We start from the raw sequence: 18060 nt of genomic DNA, 5'->3' as shown, positions 1-18060 counted from the left end.
AATCTGCAAGTGGTTATTTGGAGCGCTTCGAGGCCTATGAGTAAAAGGAAATATCTTCAGAGAAAACTAGCCAGAAACATTCTCAGAAACTTCTGTGTGATGAGTACATTCCACTCACAGAGTTCAACGTTCCCTTTCACCGAGCAGTTCTGAAACACTCTTTTTGTAGAATCTGCAAGTGGCTACTTAGAGCGCTTTGAGACCTATGCTGGAAAGTGAAATATCTTCACATAAAAACTAGACAGAAGCATTCCCAGAAACTTCTCTGTGAAGTGTGCATTCAATTCACAGAGCTGAATCTTTCTTTTGATAGAGAAGTTTTGAGACACTCTTTCTGTAGAATCTGCAAGTGAATATCTGGAGCGCTTTGAGTCCTAGGCTGGAAAAGAAAGTATCTTCACATAGAAACTAGACAGAAGCATTCTCAAAGACTTCTCTGTGATGTGTGCATTCAACTCACAGAGTTGAAACATCCTTTTGATTTGGCAGTTTTAACACAATCATTTTGTAGAATCTGCTAGTGGATATTTGCCGTATTTTGAGGCATATGCAGGAAAAGGTAATATCTTCACTTGAAAACTAGACAGAGGCATTCTCAGAAACTTCTTTCTGATGTGTGCCTTGAACTTCCGGAGTTGAACCTTCCTCTTCATAGAGCAGTTATATAATAGTCTTTAAGTATAATCTGCAAGTGGATATGTGGAGAACTTTGAGGACTGTGCTGGAAAAGGAAATGTCTTCCCATAGAAAGGAGACGGAAGCATTCTCAGAAGCTTCTCTGTGATGTCGGCATTCAACTCACAGGGTTGAACCTTCCTTTTGATAGAGCAGTTTTCAAACACACTTTGTGGATTCTGCAATTGGTTATTTGGAGAGTTTTGAGGCCTGTACTGGAAAAGGAAATATCTTCAGGTAAAAACTAGACAGAAGCATTCTCAGAAACTTCGTTGTGATGTTTGCATTCAACTCACGGAGTTGAACCCTCTTTTTGATTGCGCAGTTTTAAATCACTGTCTTTGTTGAATCTCCAAGTGGATATTTGGAGCGATTTGGGGCATATTCTGGAAAAGGAAATATCCTCACTTGAAAACTAGATAGAAGAAGTCCCAGAAACTCCTTTGTGACGTCTGCTTTCGACTCACAGAGTTGAACCTTCCTTTTCACAGAGCAGTTTGGAAACACTCTTTTTGTAGAATCTGCGAGTGGTTATTCGGAGAGCTTCGAGGCCCATGCTGGAAATGGAAATACCTTCACATAAAAACTAGACAGAAGCGTTCTCAGAAATTTCTCTGTGATGTGTGCATTGAACTCACAGAGTTGATCCTTCCTATTCATAGAGCATTTTTGTAACACTGTTTTAGGAGAATCCGCAAGTGGATTCTTGGGGAGATTTGAGGCCTATGCTGGAAAACGAAATATCTTCACATAGAAACTAGACGGAAGCATTATCAGAAACTTCTCTGTGATGTGTGCATTAAACTCACAGAGTTGAACATTGCTTTTGATGGAGCAGTTTTGAAACACTCTTTTCGCAGAATCTGCAAGTGGTTATTTAGAGCGCTTTGAGGCCTACGCTGCAAATGGAAATATCTTCACATAAAAACTAGACAGAAGCATTCTCACAAATTCCTTTGTGATGTGTGCATTCAACTCACAGAGATGAAGCTTCCTTTTCACAGGGCACTTTTGAAACACTGTGTTTGTGGGAACTACAAGTGGATATTTGGAGTGATTGCGGCCTCTGGTGGAAAAGCAAATATCATCAAATGAAAACTACACATAGGCATTCTCAGAAACTTCTTTGTGTGTGTGCATTCAACTCACAGAGTTGAAGAGTCCTTTTGGTAGAGCAGTTTTGAAGCACTCTTTTTGTAGAATCTGCGAGTGGTTATTCGGAGAGCTTTGAGGCCCATGCTGGAAAAGGAAATATCTTCACATAAAAACTGGACAGAAGCATTCCCAGAAAATTCTCTGTGATGTGTGCATTCAACTCACAGAGTTGAGCCTGCCTTTTCATACAGCATTTTTGTAACACTCTTTCAGTATAATCTGCAAGTGGATATTTGGGGCGCTTTGAGGCCTATGCTGGAAAACGAAATATCTTCACATAAAAATTAGACGGAAGCATTATCAGAAACTTCTCTGTGATGTGCGCATTCAACTCTCAGGGTTGAACGTGCCTTTTGATACAGCCGTTTTCAAACGCTCGTTTTGTGGCATCTGCATTTCGGAATTTGGAGTGCTTTGAGGCCTATACGGGAAAAGGAAATATCCTCACATAGAAACTAGACAGAAGCATTCTCAGAAACTTCTTTGTGATGTGTGCATTCAACTCACAGGGTTCGACCTTCCTTTTGCTACAACAGTTTTGAAACACTCTTTTTGTAGAATCTGCAAGTGGTTATTTGGAGCGCTTCGAGGCCTATGAGTAAAAGGAAATATCTTCAGAGAAAACTAGCCAGAAACATTCTCAGAAACTTCTGTGTGATGAGTACATTCCACTCACAGAGTTCAACGTTCCCTTTCACCGAGCAGTTCTGAAACAGTCTTTTTGTAGAATCTGCAAGTGGCTACTTAGAGCGCTTTGAGACCTATGCTGGAAAGTGAAATATCTTCACATAAAAACTAGACAGAAGCATTCCCAGAAACTTCTCTGTGAAGTGTGCATTCAATTCACAGAGCTGAATCTTTCTTTTGATAGAGAAGTTTTGAGACACTCTTTCTGTAGAATCTGCAAGTGAATATCTGGAGCGCTTTGAGTCCTAGGCTGGAAAAGAAAGTATCTTCACATAGAAACTAGACAGAAGCATTCTCAAAGACTTCTCTGTGATGTGTGCATTCAACTCACAGAGTTGAAACATCCTTTTGATTTGGCAGTTTTAACACAATCATTTTGTAGAATCTGCTAGTGGATATTTGCCGTATTTTGAGGCATATGCAGGAAAAGGTAATATCTTCACTTGAAAACTAGACAGAGGCATTCTCAGAAACTTCTTTCTGATGTGTGCCTTGAACTTCCGGAGTTGAACCTTCCTCTTCATAGAGCAGTTATATGATAGTCTTTAAGTATAATCTGCAAGTGGATATGTGGAGAACTTTGAGGACTGTGCTGGAAAAGGAAATGTCTTCCCATAGAAAGGAGACGGAAGCATTCTCAGAAGCTTCTCTGTGATGTCGGCATTCAACTCACAGAGTTGAACCTTCCTTTTGATAGAGCAGTTTTCAAACACACTTTGTGGATTTTGCAATTGGTTATTTGGAGAGTTTTGAGGCCTGTACTGGAAAAGGAAATATCTTCAGGTAAAAACTAGACAGAAGCATTCTCAGAAACTTCGTTGTGATGTTTGCATTCAACTCACGGAGTTGAACCCTCTTTTTGATTGCGCAGTTTTAAATCACTGTCTTTGTTGAATCTCCAAGTGGATATTTGGAGCGATTTGGGGCATATTCTGGAAAAGGAAATATCCTCACTTGAAAACTAGATAGAAGAAGTCCCAGAAACTCCTTTGTGACGTCTGCTTTCGACTCACAGAGTTGAACCTTCCTTTTCACAGAGCAGTTTGGAAACACTCTTTTTGTAGAATCTGCGAGTGGTTATTCGGAGAGCTTCGAGGCCCATGCTGGAAATGGAAATACCTTCACATAAAAACTAGACAGAAGCGTTCTCAGAAATTTCTCTGTGATGTGTGCATTGAACTCACAGAGTTGATCCTTCCTATTCATAGAGCATTTTTGTAACACTGTTTTAGGAGAATCCGCAAGTGGATTCTTGGGGAGATTTGAGGCCTATGCTGGAAAACGAAATATCTTCACATAGAAACTAGACGGAAGCATTATCAGAAACTTCTCTGTGATGTGTGCATTAAACTCACAGAGTTGAACATTGCTTTTGATGGAGCAGTTTTGAATCACTCTTTTCGCAGAATCTGCAAGTGGTTATTTAGAGCGCTTTGAGGCCTACGCTGCAAATGGAAATATCTTCACATAAAAACTAGACAGAAGCATTCTCACAAATTCCTTTGTGATGTGTGCATTCAACTCACAGAGATGAAGCTTCCTTTTCACAGGACAATTTTGAAACACTGTGTTTGTGGGAACTACAAGTGGATATTTGGAGTGATTGCGGCCTCTGGTGGAAAAGCAAATATCATCAAATGAAAACTACACATAGGCATTCTCAGAAACTTCTTTGTGTGTGTGCATTCAACTCACAGAGTTGAAGAGTCCTTTTGGTAGAGCAGTTTTGAAGCACTCTTTTTGTAGAATCTGCGAGTGGTTATTCGGAGAGCTTTGAGGCCCATGCTGGAAAGGGAAATATCTTCACATAAAAACTGGACAGAAGCATTCCCAGAAAATTCTCTGTGATGTGTGCATTCAACTCACAGAGTTGAGCCTGCCTTTTCATACAGCATTTTTGTAACACTCTTTCAGTATAATCTGCAAGTGGATATTTGGGGCGCTTTGAGGCCTATGCTGGAAAACGAAATATCTTCACATAAAAATTAGACGGAAGCATTATCAGAAACTTCTCTGTGATGTGCGCATTCAACTCTCAGGGTTGAACGTGCCTTTTGATACAGCCGTTTTCAAACGCTCGTTTTGTGGCATCTGCATTTCGGAATTTGGAGTGCTTTGAGGCCTATACTGGAAAAGGAAATATCCTCACATAGAAACTAGACAGAAGCATTCTCAGAAACTTCTTTGTGATGTGTGCATTCAACACACAGGGTTCGACCTTCCTTTTGCTACAACAGTTTTGAAACACTCTTTTTGTAGAATCTGCAAGTGGTTATTTGGAGCGCTTCGAGGCCTATGAGTAAAAGGAAATATCTTCAGAGAAAACTAGCCAGAAGCATTCTCAGATACTTCTGTGTGATGAGTACATTCCACTCACAGAGTTGAACGTTCCCTTTCACCGAGCAGTTCTGAAACACTCTTTTTGTAGAATCTGCAAGTGGCTACTTAGAGCGCTTTGAGACCTATGCTGGAAAGTGAAATATCTTCACATAAAAACTAGGCAGAAGCATTCCCAGAAACTTCTCTGTGAAGTGTGCATTCAATTCACAGAGCTGAATCTTTCTTTTGATAGAGAAGTTTTGAGACACTCTTTCTGTAGAATCTGCAAGTGAATATCTGGAGCGCTTTGAGTCCTAGGCTGGCAAAGAAAGTATCTTCACATAGAAACTAGACAGAAGCATTCTCAAAGACTTCTCTGTGATGTGTGCATTCAACTCACAGAGTTGAAACATCCTTTTGATTTGGCAGTTTTAAAACAATCATTTTGTAGAATCTGCTAGTGGATATTTGCCGTATTTTGAGGCATATGCAGGAAAAGGTAATATCTTCACTTCAAAACTAGACAGAGGCATTCTCAGAAACTTCTTTCTGATGTGTGCCTTGAACTTCCGGAGTTGAACCTTCCTCTTCATAGAGCAGTTATATAATAGTCTTTAAGTATAATCTGCAAGTGGATATGTGGAGAACTTTGAGGACTGTGCTGGAAGAGGAAATGTCTTCCCATAGAAAGGAGACGGAAGCATTCTCAGAAGCTTCTCTGTGATGTCGGCATTCAACTCACAGAGTTGAACCTTCCTTTTGATAGAGCAGTTTTCAAACACACTTTGTGGATTCTGCAATTGGTTATTTGGAGAGTTTTGAGGCCTGTACTGGAAAAGGAAATATCTTCAGGTAAAAACTAGACAGAAGCATTCTCAGAAACTTCGTTGTGATGTTTGCATTCAACTCACGGGGTTGAACCCTCTTTTTGATTGCGCAGTTTTAAATCACTGTCTTTGTTGAATCTCCAAGTGGATATTTGGAGCGATTTGGGGCATATTCTGGAAAAGGAAATATCCTCACTTGAAAACTAGATAGAAGAAGTCCCAGAAACTCCTTTGTGACGTCTGCTTTCGACTCACAGAGTTGAACCTTCCTTTTCACAGAGCAGTTTGGAAACACTCTTTTTGTAGAATCTGCGAGTGGTTATTCGGAGAGCTTCGAGGCCCATGCTGGAAATGGAAATACCTTCACATAAAAACTAGACAGAAGCGTTCTCAGAAATTTCTCTGTGATGTGTGCATTGAACTCACAGAGTTGATCCTTCCTATTCATAGAGCATTTTTGTAACACTGTTTTAGGAGAATCCGCAAGTGGATTCTTGGGGAGATTTGAGGCCTATGCTGGAAAACGAAATATCTTCACATAGAAACTAGACGGAAGCATTATCAGAAACTTCTCTGTGATGTGTGCATTAAACTCACAGAGTTGAACATTGCTTTTGATGGAGCAGTTTTGAAACACTCTTTTCGTAGAATCTGCAAGTGGTTATTTAGAGCGCTTTGAGGCCTACGCTGCAAATGGAAATATCTTCACATAAAAACTAGACAGAAGCATTCTCACAAATTCCTTTGTGATGTGTGCATTCAACTCACAGAGATGAAGCTTCCTTTTCACAGGGCACTTTTGAAACACTGTGTTTGTGGGAACTACAAGTGGATATTTGGAGTGATTGCGGCCTCTGGTGGAAAAGCAAATATCATCAAATGAAAACTACACATAGGCATTCTCAGAAACTTCTTTGTGTGTGTGCATTCAACTCACAGAGTTGAAGAGTCCTTTTGGTAGAGCAGTTTTGAAGCACTCTTTTTGTAGAATCTGCGAGTGGTTATTCGGAGAGCTTTGAGGCCCATGCTGGAAAAGGAAATATCTTCACATAAAAACTGGACAGAAGCATTCCCAGAAAATTCTCTGTGATGTGTGCATTCAACTCACAGAGTTGAGCCTGCCTTTTCATACAGCATTTTTGTAACACTCTTTCAGTATAATCTGCAAGTGGATATTTGGGGCGCTTTGAGGCCTATGCTGGAAAACGAAATCTCTTCACATAAAAATTAGACGGAAGCATTATCAGAAACTTCTCTGTGATGTGCGCATTCAACTCTCAGGGTTGAACGTGCCTTTTGATACAGCCGTTTACAAACCCTCGTTTTGTGGCATCTGCATTTCGGAATTTGGAGTGCTTTGAGGCCTATACTGGAAAAGGAAATATCCTCACATAGAAACTAGACAGAAGCATTCTCAGAAACTTCTTTGTGATGTGTGCATTCAACTCACAGGGTTCGACCTTCCTTTTGCTACAACAGTTTTGAAACACTCTTTTTGTAGAATCTGCAAGTGGTTATTTGGAGCGCTTCGAGGCCTATGAGTAAAAGGAAATATCTTCAGAGAAAACTAGCCAGAAGCATTCTCAGAAACTTCTGTGTGATGAGTACATTCCACTCACAGAGTTCAACGTTCCCTTTCACCGAGCAGTTCTGAAACACTCTTTTTGTAGAATCTGCAAGTGGCTACTTAGAGCGCTTTGAGACCTATGCTGGAAAGTGAAATATCTTCACATAAAAACTAGACAGAAGCATTCCCAGAAACTTCTCTGTGAAGTGTGCATTCAATTCACAGAGCTGAATCTTTCTTTTGATAGAGAAGTTTTGAGACACTCTTTCTGTAGAATCTGCAAGTGAATATCTGGAGCGCTTTGAGTCCTAGGCTGGAAAAGAAAGTATCTTCACATAGAAACTAGACAGAAGCATTCTCAAAGACTTCTCTGTGATGTGTGCATTCAACTCACAGAGTTGAAACATCCTTTTGATTTGGCAGTTTTAAAACAATCATTTTGTAGAATCTGCTAGTGGATATTTGCCGTATTTTGAGGCATATGCAGGAAAAGGTAATATCTTCACTTGAAAACTAGACAGAGGCATTCTCAGAAACTTCTTTCTGATGTGTGCCTTGAACTTCCGGAGTTGAAGCTTCCTCTTCATAGAGCAGTTATATAATAGTCTTTAAGTATAATCTGCAAGTGGATATGTGGAGAACTTTGAGGACTGTGCTGGAAGAGGAAATGTCTTCCCATAGAAAGGAGACGGAAGCATTCTCAGAAGCTTCTCTGTGATGTCGGCATTCAACTCACAGAGTTGAACCTTCCTTTTGATAGAGCAGTTTTCAAACACACTTTGTGGATTCTGCAATTGGTTATTTGGAGAGTTTTGAGGCCTGTACTGGAAAAGGAAATATCTTCAGGTAAAAACTAGACAGAAGCATTCTCAGAAACTTCGTTGTGATGTTTGCATTCAACTCACGGGGTTGAACCCTCTTTTTGATTGCGCAGTTTTAAATCACTGTCTTTGTTGAATCTCCAAGTGGATATTTGGAGCGATTTGGGGCATATTCTGGAAAAGGAAATATCCTCACTTGAAAACTAGATAGAAGAAGTCCCAGAAACTCCTTTGTGACGTCTGCTTTCGACTCACAGAGTTGAACCTTCCTTTTCACAGAGCAGTTTGGAAACACTCTTTTTGTAGAATCTGCGAGTGGTTATTCGGAGAGCTTCGAGGCCCATGCTGGAAATGGAAATACCTTCACATAAAAACTAGACAGAAGCGTTCTCAGAAATTTCTCTGTGATGTGTGCATTGAACTCACAGAGTTGATCCTTCCTATTCATAGAGCATTTTTGTAACACTGTTTTAGGAGAATCCGCAAGTGGATTCTTGGGGAGATTTGAGGCCTATGCTGGAAAACGAAATATCTTCACATAGAAACTAGACGGAAGCATTATCAGAAACTTCTCTGTGATGTGTGCATTAAACTCACAGAGTTGAACATTGCTTTTGATGGAGCAGTTTTGAAACACTCTTTTCGTAGAATCTGCAAGTGGTTATTTAGAGCGCTTTGAGGCCTACGCTGCAAATGGAAATATCTTCACATAAAAACTAGACAGAAGCATTCTCACAAATTCCTTTGTGATGTGTGCATTCAACTCACAGAGATGAAGCTTCCTTTTCACAGGGCACTTTTGAAACACTGTGTTTGTGGGAACTACAAGTGGATATTTGGAGTGATTGCGGCCTCTGGTGGAAAAGCAAATATCATCAAATGAAAACTACACATAGGCATTCTCAGAAACTTCTTTGTGTGTGTGCATTCAACTCACAGAGTTGAAGAGTCCTTTTGGTAGAGCAGTTTTGAAGCACTCTTTTTGTAGAATCTGCGAGTGGTTATTCGGAGAGCTTTGAGGCCCATGCTGGAAAAGGAAATATCTTCACATAAAAACTGGACAGAAGCATTCCCAGAAAATTCTCTGTGATGTGTGCATTCAACTCACAGAGTTGAGCCTGCCTTTTCATACAGCATTTTTGTAACACTCTTTCAGTATAATCTGCAAGTGGATATTTGGGGCGCTTTGAGGCCTATGCTGGAAAACGAAATATCTTCACATAAAAATTAGACGGAAGCATTATCAGAAACTTCTCTGTGATGTGCGCATTCAACTCTCAGGGTTGAACGTGCCTTTTGATACAGCCGTTTACAAACCCTCGTTTTGTGGCATCTGCATTTCGGAATTTGGAGTGCTTTGAGGCCTATACTGGAAAAGGAAATATCCTCACATAGAAACTAGACAGAAGCATTCTCAGAAACTTCTTTGTGATGTGTGCATTCAACTCACAGGGTTCGACCTTCCTTTTGCTACAACAGTTTTGAAACACTCTTTTTGTAGAATCTGCAAGTGGTTATTTGGAGCGCTTCGAGGCCTATGAGTAAAAGGAAATATCTTCAGAGAAAACTAGCCAGAAGCATTCTCAGAAACTTCTGTGTGATGAGTACATTCCACTCACAGAGTTCAACGTTCCCTTTCACCGAGCAGTTCTGAAACACTCTTTTTGTAGAATCTGCAAGTGGCTACTTAGAGCGCTTTGAGACCTATGCTGGAAAGTGAAATATCTTCACATAAAAACTAGACAGAAGCATTCCCAGAAACTTCTCTGTGAAGTGTGCATTCAATTCACAGAGCTGAATCTTTCTTTTGATAGAGAAGTTTTGAGACACTCTTTCTGTAGAATCTGCAAGTGAATATCTGGAGCGCTTTGAGTCCTAGGCTGGAAAAGAAAGTATCTTCACATAGAAACTAGACAGAAGCATTCTCAAAGACTTCTCTGTGATGTGTGCATTCAACTCACAGAGTTGAAACATCCTTTTGATTTGGCAGTTTTAAAACAATCATTTTGTAGAATCTGCTAGTGGATATTTGCCGTATTTTGAGGCATATGCAGGAAAAGGTAATATCTTCACTTCAAAACTAGACAGAGGCATTCTCAGAAACTTCTTTCTGATGTGTGCCTTGAACTTCCGGAGTTGAACCTTCCTCTTCATAGAGCAGTTATATAATAGTCTTTAAGTATAATCTGCAAGTGGATATGTGGAGAACTTTGAGGACTGTGCTGGAAGAGGAAATGTCTTCCCATAGAAAGGAGACGGAAGCATTCTCAGAAGCTTCTCTGTGATGTCGGCATTCAACTCACAGAGTTGAACCTTCCTTTTGATAGAGCAGTTTTCAAACACACTTTGTGGATTCTGCAATTGGTTATTTGGAGAGTTTTGAGGCCTGTACTGGAAAAGGAAATATCTTCAGGTAAAAACTAGACAGAAGCATTCTCAGAAACTTCGTTGTGATGTTTGCATTCAACTCACGGGGTTGAACCCTCTTTTTGATTGCGCAGTTTTAAATCACTGTCTTTGTTGAATCTCCAAGTGGATATTTGGAGCGATTTGGGGCATATTCTGGAAAAGGAAATATCCTCACTTGAAAACTAGATAGAAGAAGTCCCAGAAACTCCTTTGTGACGTCTGCTTTCGACTCACAGAGTTGAACCTTCCTTTTCACAGAGCAGTTTGGAAACACTCTTTTTGTAGAATCTGCGAGTGGTTATTCGGAGAGCTTCGAGGCCCATGCTGGAAATGGAAATACCTTCACATAAAAACTAGACAGAAGCGTTCTCAGAAATTTCTCTGTGATGTGTGCATTGAACTCACAGAGTTGATCCTTCCTATTCATAGAGCATTTTTGTAACACTGTTTTAGGAGAATCCGCAAGTGGATTCTTGGGGAGATTTGAGGCCTATGCTGGAAAACGAAATATCTTCACATAGAAACTAGACGGAAGCATTATCAGAAACTTCTCTGTGATGTGTGCATTAAACTCACAGAGTTGAACATTGCTTTTGATGGAGCAGTTTTGAAACACTCTTTTCGCAGAATCTGCAAGTGGTTATTTAGAGCGCTTTGAGGCCTACGCTGCAAATGGAAATATCTTCACATAAAAACTAGACAGAAGCATTCTCACAAATTCCTTTGTGATGTGTGCATTCAACTCACAGAGATGAAGCTTCCTTTTCACAGGGCACTTTTGAAACACTGTGTTTGTGGGAACTACAAGTGGATATTTGGAGTGATTGCGGCCTCTGGTGGAAAAGCAAATATCATCAAATGAAAACTACACATAGGCATTCTCAGAAACTTCTTTGTGTGTGTGCATTCAACTCACAGAGTTGAAGAGTCCTTTTGGTAGAGCAGTTTTGAAGCACTCTTTTTGTAGAATCTGCGAGTGGTTATTCGGAGAGCTTTGAGGCCCATGCTGGAAAAGGAAATATCTTCACATAAAAACTGGACAGAAGCATTCCCAGAAAATTCTCTGTGATGTGTGCATTCAACTCACAGAGTTGAGCCTGCCTTTTCATACAGCATTTTTGTAACACTCTTTCAGTATAATCTGCAAGTGGATATTTGGGGCGCTTTGAGGCCTATGCTGGAAAACGAAATATCTTCACATAAAAATTAGACGGAAGCATTATCAGAAACTTCTCTGTGATGTGCGCATTCAACTCTCAGGGTTGAACGTGCCTTTTGATACAGCCGTTTTCAAACGCTCGTTTTGTGGCATCTGCATTTCGGAATTTGGAGTGCTTTGAGGCCTATACGGGAAAAGGAAATATCCTCACATAGAAACTAGACAGAAGCATTCTCAGAAACTTCTTTGTGATGTGTGCATTCAACTCACAGGGTTCGACCTTCCTTTTGCTACAACAGTTTTGAAACACTCTTTTTGTAGAATCTGCAAGTGGTTATTTGGAGCGCTTCGAGGCCTATGAGTAAAAGGAAATATCTTCAGAGAAAACTAGCCAGAAACATTCTCAGAAACTTCTGTGTGATGAGTACATTCCACTCACAGAGTTCAACGTTCCCTTTCACCGAGCAGTTCTGAAACAGTCTTTTTGTAGAATCTGCAAGTGGCTACTTAGAGCGCTTTGAGACCTATGCTGGAAAGTGAAATATCTTCACATAAAAACTAGACAGAAGCATTCCCAGAAACTTCTCTGTGAAGTGTGCATTCAATTCACAGAGCTGAATCTTTCTTTTGATAGAGAAGTTTTGAGACACTCTTTCTGTAGAATCTGCAAGTGAATATCTGGAGCGCTTTGAGTCCTAGGCTGGAAAAGAAAGTATCTTCACATAGAAACTAGACAGAAGCATTCTCAAAGACTTCTCTGTGATGTGTGCATTCAACTCACAGAGTTGAAACATCCTTTTGATTTGGCAGTTTTAACACAATCATTTTGTAGAATCTGCTAGTGGATATTTGCCGTATTTTGAGGCATATGCAGGAAAAGGTAATATCTTCACTTGAAAACTAGACAGAGGCATTCTCAGAAACTTCTTTCTGATGTGTGCCTTGAACTTCCGGAGTTGAACCTTCCTCTTCATAGAGCAGTTATATGATAGTCTTTAAGTATAATCTGCAAGTGGATATGTGGAGAACTTTGAGGACTGTGCTGGAAAAGGAAATGTCTTCCCATAGAAAGGAGACGGAAGCATTCTCAGAAGCTTCTCTGTGATGTCGGCATTCAACTCACAGAGTTGAACCTTCCTTTTGATAGAGCAGTTTTCAAACACACTTTGTGGATTTTGCAATTGGTTATTTGGAGAGTTTTGAGGCCTGTACTGGAAAAGGAAATATCTTCAGGTAAAAACTAGACAGAAGCATTCTCAGAAACTTCGTTGTGATGTTTGCATTCAACTCACGGAGTTGAACCCTCTTTTTGATTGCGCAGTTTTAAATCACTGTCTTTGTTGAATCTCCAAGTGGATATTTGGAGCGATTTGGGGCATATTCTGGAAAAGGAAATATCCTCACTTGAAAACTAGATAGAAGAAGTCCCAGAAACTCCTTTGTGACGTCTGCTTTCGACTCACAGAGTTGAACCTTCCTTTTCACAGAGCAGTTTGGAAACACTCTTTTTGTAGAATCTGCGAGTGGTTATTCGGAGAGCTTCGAGGCCCATGCTGGAAATGGAAATACCTTCACATAAAAACTAGACAGAAGCGTTCTCAGAAATTTCTCTGTGATGTGTGCATTGAACTCACAGAGTTGATCCTTCCTATTCATAGAGCATTTTTGTAACACTGTTTTAGGAGAATCCGCAAGTGGATTCTTGGGGAGATTTGAGGCCTATGCTGGAAAACGAAATATCTTCACATAGAAACTAGACGGAAGCATTATCAGAAACTTCTCTGTGATGTGTGCATTAAACTCACAGAGTTGAACATTGCTTTTGATGGAGCAGTTTTGAATCACTCTTTTCGCAGAATCTGCAAGTGGTTATTTAGAGCGCTTTGAGGCCTACGCTGCAAATGGAAATATCTTCACATAAAAACTAGACAGAAGCATTCTCACAAATTCCTTTGTGATGTGTGCATTCAACTCACAGAGATGAAGCTTCCTTTTCACAGGGCACTTTTGAAACACTGTGTTTGTGGGAACTACAAGTGGATATTTGGAGTGATTGCGGCCTCTGGTGGAAAAGCAAATATCATCAAATGAAAACTACACATAGGCATTCTCAGAAACTTCTTTGTGTGTGTGCATTCAACTCACAGAGTTGAAGAGTCCTTTTGGTAGAGCAGTTTTGAAGCACTCTTTTTGTAGAATCTGCGAGTGGTTATTCGGAGAGCTTTGAGGCCCATGCTGGAAAAGGAAATATCTTCACATAAAAACTGGACAGAAGCATTCCCAGAAAATTCTCTGTGATGTGTGCATTCAACTCACAGAGTTGAGCCTGCCTTTTCATACAGCATTTTTGTAACACTCTTTCAGTATAATCTGCAAGTGGATATTTGGGGCGCTTTGAGGCCTATGCTGGAAAACGAAATATCTTCACATAAAAATTAGACGGAAGCATTATCAGAAACTTCTCTGTGATGTGCGCATTCAACTCTCAGGGTTGAACGTGCCTTTTGATACAGCCGTTTTCAAACGCTCGTTTTGTGGCATCTGCATTTCGGAATTTGGAGTGCTTTGAGGCCTATACTGGAAAAGGAAATATCCTCACATAGAAACTAGACAGAAGCATTCTCAGAAACTTCTTTGTGATGTGTGCATTCAACTCACAGGGTTCGACCTTCCTTTTGGTACAACAGTTTTGAAACACTCTTTTTGTAGAATCTGCAAGTGGTTATTTGGAGCGCTTCGAGGCCTATGAGTAAAAGGAAATATCTTCAGAGAAAACTAGCCAGAAGCATTCTCAGAAACTTCTGTGTGATGAGTACATTCCACTCACAGAGTTGAACGTTCCCTTTCACCGAGCAGTTCTGAAACACTCTTTTTGTAGAATCTGCAAGTGGCTACTTAGAGCGCTTTGAGACCTATGCTGGAAAGTGAAATATCTTCACATAAAAACTAGACAGAAGCATTCCCAGAAACTTCTCTGTGAAGTGTGCATTCAATTCACAGAGCTGAATCTTTCTTTTGATAGAGAAGTTTTGAGACACTCTTTCTGTAGAATCTGCAAGTGAATATCTGGAGCGCTTTGAGTCCTAGGCTGGCAAAGAAAGTATCTTCACATAGAAACTAGACAGAAGCATTCTCAAAGACTTCTCTGTGATGTGTGCATTCAACTCACAGAGTTGAAACATCCTTTTGATTTGGCAGTTTTAAAACAATCATTTTGTAGAATCTGCTAGTGGATATTTGCCGTATTTTGAGGCATATGCAGGAAAAGGTAATATCTTCACTTGAAAACTAGACAGAGGCATTCTCAGAAACTTCTTTCTGATGTGTGCCTTGAACTTCCGGAGTTGAAGCTTCCTCTTCATAGAGCAGTTATATAATAGTCTTTAAGTATAATCTGCAAGTGGATATGTGGAGAACTTTGAGGACTGTGCTGGAAGAGGAAATGTCTTCCCATAGAAAGGAGACGGAAGCATTCTCAGAAGCTTCTCTGTGATGTCGGCATTCAACTCACAGAGTTGAACCTTCCTTTTGATAGAGCAGTTTTCAAACACACTTTGTGGATTCTGCAATTGGTTATTTGGAGAGTTTTGAGGCCTGTACTGGAAAAGGAAATATCTTCAGGTAAAAACTAGACAGAAGCATTCTCAGAAACTTCGTTGTGATGTTTGCATTCAACTCACGGAGTTGAACCCTCTTTTTGATTGCGCAGTTTTAAATCACTGTCTTTGTTGAATCTCCAAGTGGATATTTGGAGCGATTTGGGGCATATTCTGGAAAAGGAAATATCCTCACTTGAAAACTAGATAGAAGAAGTCCCAGAAACTCCTTTGTGACGTCTGCTTTCGACTCACAGAGTTGAACCTTCCTTTTCACAGAGCAGTTTGGAAACACTCTTTTTGTAGAATCTGCGAGTGGTTATTCGGAGAGCTTCGAGGCCCATGCTGGAAATGGAAATACCTTCACATAAAAACTAGACAGAAGCGTTCTCAGAAATTTCTCTGTGATGTGTGCATTGAACTCACAGAGTTGATCCTTCCTATTCATAGAGCATTTTTGTAACACTGTTTTAGGAGAATCCGCAAGTGGATTCTTGGGGAGATTTGAGGCCTATGCTGGAAAACGAAATATCTTCACATAGAAACTAGACGGAAGCATTATCAGAAACTTCTCTGTGATGTGTGCATTAAACTCACAGAGTTGAACACTGCTTTTGATGGAGCAGTTTTGAAACACTCTTTTCGTAGAATCTGCAAGTGGTTATTTAGAGCGCTTTGAGGCCTACGCTGCAAATGGAAATATCTTCACATAAAAACTAGACAGAAGCATTCTCACAAATTCCTTTGTGATGTGTGCATTCAACTCACAGAGATGAAGCTTCCTTTTCACAGGGCACTTTTGAAACACTGTGTTTGTGGGAACTACAAGTGGATATTTGGAGTGATTGCGGCCTCTGGTGGAAAAGCAAATATCATCAAATGAAAACTACACATAGGCATTCTCAGAAACTTCTTTGTGTGTGTGCATTCAACTCACAGAGTTGAAGAGTCCTTTTGGTAGAGCAGTTTTGAAGCACTCTTTTTGTAGAATCTGCGAGTGGTTATTCGGAGAGCTTTGAGGCCCATGCTGGAAAAGGAAATATCTTCACATAAAAACTGGACAGAAGCATTCCCAGAAAATTCTCTGTGATGTGTGCATTCAACTCACAGAGTTGAGCCTGCCTTTTCATACAGCATTTTTGTAACACTCTTTCAGTATAATCTGCAAGTGGATATTTGGGGCGCTTTGAGGCCTATGCTGGAAAACGAAATATCTTCACATAAAAATTAGACGGAAGCATTATCAGAAACTTCTCTGTGATGTGCGCATTCAACTCTCAGGGTTGAACGTGCCTTTTGATACAGCCGTTTTCAAACGCTCGTTTTGTGGCATCTGCATTTCGGAATTTGGAGTGCTTTGAGGCCTATACTGGAAAAGGAAATATCCTCACATAGAAACTAGACAGAAGCATTCTCAGAAACTTCTTTGTGATGTGTGCATTCAACTCACAGGGTTCGACCTTCCTTTTGCTACAACAGTTTTGAAACACTCTTTTTGTAGAATCTGCAAGTGGTTATTTGGAGCGCTTCGAGGCCTATGAGTAAAAGGAAATATCTTCAGAGAAAACTAGCCAGAAGCATTCTCAGAAACTTCTGTGTGATGAGTATATTCCACTCACAGAGTTGAACGTTCCCTTTCACCGAGCAGTTCTGAAACACTCTTTTTGTAGAATCTGCAAGTGGCTACTTAGAGCGCTTTGAGACCTATGCTGGAAAGTGAAATATCTTCACATAAAAACTAGACAGAAGCATTCCCAGAAACTTCTCTGTGAAGTGTGCATTCAATTCACAGAGCTGAATCTTTCTTTTGATAGAGAAGTTTTGAGACACTCTTTCTGTAGAATCTGCAAGTGAATCTCTGGAGCGCTTTGAGTCCTAGGCTGGAAAAGAAAGTATCTTCACATAGAAACTAGACAGAAGCATTCTCAAAGACTTCTCTGTGATGTGTGCATTCAACTCACAGAGTTGAAACATCCTTTTGATTTGGCAGTTTTAACACAATCATTTTGTAGAATCTGCTAGTGGATATTTGCCGTATTTTGAGGCATATGCAGGAAAAGGTAATATCTTCACTTGAAAACTAGACAGAGGCATTCTCAGAAACTTCTTTCTGATGTGTGCCTTGAACTTCCGGAGTTGAACCTTCCTCTTCATAGAGCAGTTATATAATAGTCTTTAAGTATAATCTGCAAGTGGATATGTGGAGAACTTTGAGGACTGTGCTGGAAAAGGAAATGTCTTCCCATAGAAAGGAGACGGAAGCATTCTCAGAAGCTTCTCTGTGATGTCGGCATTCAACTCACAGGGTTGAACCTTCCTTTTGATAGAGCAGTTTTCAAACACACTTTGTGGATTCTGCAATTGGTTATTTGGAGAGTTTTGAGGCCTGTACTGGAAAAGGAAATATCTTCAGGTAAAAACTAGACAGAAGCATTCTCAGAAACTTCGTTGTGATGTTTGCATTCAACTCACGGAGTTGAACCCTCTTTTTGATTGCGCAGTTTTAAATCACTGTCTTTGTTGAATCTCCAAGTGGATATTTGGAGCGATTTGGGGCATATTCTGGAAAAGGAAATATCCTCACTTGAAAACTAGATAGAAGAAGTCCCAGAAACTCCTTTGTGACGTCTGCTTTCGACTCACAGAGTTGAACCTTCCTTTTCACAGAGCAGTTTGGAAACACTCTTTTTGCAGAATCTGCGAGTGGTTATTCGGAGAGCTTCGAGGCCCATGCTGGAAATGGAAATACCTTCACATAAAAACTAGACAGAAGCGTTCTCAGAAATTTCTCTGTGATGTGTGCATTGAACTCACAGAGTTGATCCTTCCTATTGATAGAGCATTT

Source organism: Pongo pygmaeus, chromosome 18 (genome assembly GCF_028885625.2).
Source record: "Pongo pygmaeus isolate AG05252 chromosome 18, NHGRI_mPonPyg2-v2.0_pri, whole genome shotgun sequence".
Lineage (NCBI taxonomy): Eukaryota > Metazoa > Chordata > Mammalia > Primates > Hominidae > Pongo > Pongo pygmaeus.
This window is presented reverse-complemented; position numbering follows the sequence as displayed.